Here is a 3,645-nt window from a genome sequence, read left to right as displayed (position 1 = left end):
GTGAAGAAATTTTTCACATTTGTTGGGGTTTTGTATAAAGTTAGAGTCAAAGTTCGTTTGTGGCCTTTTACCTCAATTCCAAGATACTCAAAAGACGTGAAATTTCCCAAAGAGATTTTACTACAGTTTATGTTTAATCCCATCATTTTGTACTTGTGTTTTGTCCCCAGTGTTCTGATCGGTTTTGTTTTTTGCCCTGTCTTGTTTTGTTCCCCTGGCCTTTTGCCAGGTCGGTCTTTTGTTTTATTTGTTTTGGTTATTTTTTGCCCTCCATCCCTTGTTTTCTCCCACCACCCTCCTGTGCTAGGTTGTGTTTTGGTTTTTGGGACGTCAGGAGACGTGGGGGGTGCTGTTGGGATCTGGGTTGTTGTTGTTTTAGTTTTATTGCTTTTGTTTTTGCATTGAGTTATTGTTCAGTTAGTTTGTGTTCTGGTTTATTTGTCATATTCACTTTCCCTCAGGCTGCACTTTGTTTGTCTGCCACGCTCACCCACACCTGTCCAAACTTTGCAATCATGCCACCTGTTTCCACTTACCTCGTTTTCCTCTGTGTTTAAAACCTGTCTCCGCCGTTCGTGACAGTAACACCTTTAAACAACTCAAAAAAGTGACTGGATGTCTTTGCATGGCATCTGATGGTCGTTACAGGGTCTTGGGGGGGTGGGATTTTCAGGGTGTATTAATAACACAGTGTGATAGAGTGTGACAGGAGCCAGGGGGTGGCCAGTGGTGGCCTTGGCAACCAAAGAATAATCTTTGGCTACCCCTCCTGCCACCACAGTCATTTGAGGAAATTATACTTTTAAGCAATATAAAGAAAAATAGAAAAAATATCAACCATTTATATAGGCAAAGTGATGCATTTCTACCTCTCAAAAATGATGCCCCCCTTGCATTAGTCTAGCAAGTGATATGGTCCATTGGTCTGTAACACATCAGAAGCTTGAGGAATGCAGGGGTGAAACTATACAATGGTGGCCATTACCAAAACAGGCAAATGTCTGGACTTGGTGTTATGGTAAATCTGGGCTAGATAGCCTTGTGTAAGGGCTGACTAAGTAAATAATAATAATATGTATATAATATAATAATGTGGTTCAGAACCATAATAAAAATATAAAATGCCAAAAGTTTGTGTGTGCTACAGAAGTAGGAACAGAAGAAAAAAAGTGAAAATGTGTCTCCTTTCACAAGTGAGCAGATTTTATCTTATTTTCCGCAATGCAATCCGATCTTGAGCTATGTTTATGCCAATATGATCATACATCACAGAATTGAAGCTAATAATGTAACAGTTTAAAAGTAGACTATAAAGCCAATGTAATCACTGTTAATTACTGAATTGGCTAGTAGATAGTAGCTACTATGGCATATATTTTTATACAGGGTCTAGTAGTAAGGATGTTGTACAGGCTGAATCATGCTACAATTTAGTACAAATTATTAATTAGTCTGAAAATGTACTTTTAAGCTTATGTATAGATTCAACACTGATCGATCACCACAGTTAGATTTTGGGTCTAGTTAGATCATCATTAGTTATACTCAATATATTTTCCTTATATAACATCTGGCTGATTTAGTGATTAGAGAGACAAGTAGGAAAGTACTTGGTGTGTCATCTGGGCAGAGAAAAGATAATTAGGAAATCTGGTGGTGGGATACTGAAGTGTAGGAAGTTATCCAGAGGAAGAGGTTAGTCAGAAAGAAATGGGACAGTGAGAGGACTGAAGAGAGAGGAATATAGAGAGATGCAACATAGGCCAAAGAGGGAGGTAGCAAAGTCAAAACAGGAGGCTTATGATAAGTTGTACACGAGGCTGAACACTAAGGAGGGAGAGACAGACTTGCATTGACTGGTAAGATAGAGGGATCAGACTGGAAAGGATGTGCAGCAGGTTAGGCTTGTTAAAGATAGAAACTGTAATGTTCTAACAAATGAGGAGAGTGTGATGGGAAGATGGAAGGAGTACTTTGAGAAGCTGATGAATGAAGACAATGAAAGGGAAAGAAGAGTAGAGATCATAGAAACTGTGGACCAGGAAGTAGAAAAGGTTAGTAAAGATGAAGTCTGGAAAGCTTTGAAGAGGATGAAGAAGAAGAAGAAGGCAGTTGGACCTGATGACATACCAGTGGAGGTATGGAAATGTCTAGAAGCGATGGCAATAATGTTTTTGATTCAATTATTCTATGGTATTTTTGAGAGTGAGAAAATACTCCATTAGGAATGGAGTAGAAGTGTGTTGGTGCTAATCTTTAAGAATGAGGGTGATGTAGTAGTTGAAGCAACTACGTGGGAATTAAATTGATGAACCACACAAAGAAGATCTGGGAGAGAGTTGTGGAAGCTAGACTAAGCCAAGAAGTGACTATTTGTGAGCAGCAGTATGGCTTTATGCCAAGAAAGAGCATCACACATGCTATCTTTGCTTTGAGGATGTTGCTGGAGAAGTACAGAGAGGGTAAATAATAACTTCATTGTGTCTTTGTGGATTTAGAAAAAGCATATGACAGGGTGCCGAGGGAGGAGCTGTGGTGTTGTATGAGGAAATCTGGAGTGGCAGAGAACTATGTTAGACTGGTACAGGACGTGTATGAGGACAGCAAGACAGTGGTGAGGTGTGCTGTAGGAGTGACAGATTCATTGTGGAGGTGGGACTGCATCAAAAATCGTCTCTGAGCCACTTCTTGTTTGCTCTGGTGATGGACAGACTAGCATGATGAGGTCAGGCAGGATTCCAGGTGGACTATGATGTTTGTAGATGACATTGTGATGTGTGGTGAAAACAGGGAAAGACGAGGGATGAAAGTCAGCCGTAGAAAGACAGAATACATGTGTGTGAATAAGAGGGAGGCAGGTGGAACAGTGAGGGTACAGGGAGCAGAGGTCACAAAGGTGCAAGACATCAAGTACGTAGGGTCGACTTTCCAGGAAAATGAGAAGTATGGTAAACAGGTGAAGAAGAGAGTCCAGACAGGATGAGTTGGATGGAAAAAAGTTTCAGGAGTGATCTGTGACAAAAGGGTGGCAGCAAAGGTCAAAGGAAAGGGTTTACAAGACAGTGCTGAGAGAAGCTATTTTGTATGGTTTGGAGACAGTGGGACTGACAAAAAGACACGAGACAGAACTGGAAGTGGCAAGGCTGAAGATGATGCAGAAGACATTGTAAGATGGAGGAGGATGACTCGGTGTGGTGAGCCCTGAAAAGGGAACAGCCAAAAAAAGCAGATATAACATGTAGCTGTTTTACTTGATTTCTGTATAAAATTAACATTATTTATGAATTATATTAGGTTACTGTAAAGAGATTAAAATAATTTGTGACAGTTCCAGTTGGGCTTGCTGTTAATTAGGGCTATAGTCCTTAAAATTACACTACAGTAGTTTAATAATAGTTTCTAATCAGCTTTTAAACATTAGGGTATGTGTTTAGATTGTATGTAAACACCAGAGTGCTTATTGATTTTTTTTAGGTGAGTTAAAGGTCTATCTTTATCCATCCATCCATCCATCCATCCATCCATCCATCCATCCATCCATCCATCCATCTTCTTCCGCTTATCCGGGGTCGGGTCGCGGGGGCAGCAGCCTAAGCAGGGAGACCCAGACTTCCCTCTCCCCAGCCACTTGGGCCAGCTCCTCCA

This window comes from Kryptolebias marmoratus, linkage group LG9, assembly GCF_001649575.2.
Source record: "Kryptolebias marmoratus isolate JLee-2015 linkage group LG9, ASM164957v2, whole genome shotgun sequence".
Taxonomy (NCBI): Eukaryota; Metazoa; Chordata; class Actinopteri; order Cyprinodontiformes; family Rivulidae; genus Kryptolebias; species Kryptolebias marmoratus.
This window is presented reverse-complemented; position numbering follows the sequence as displayed.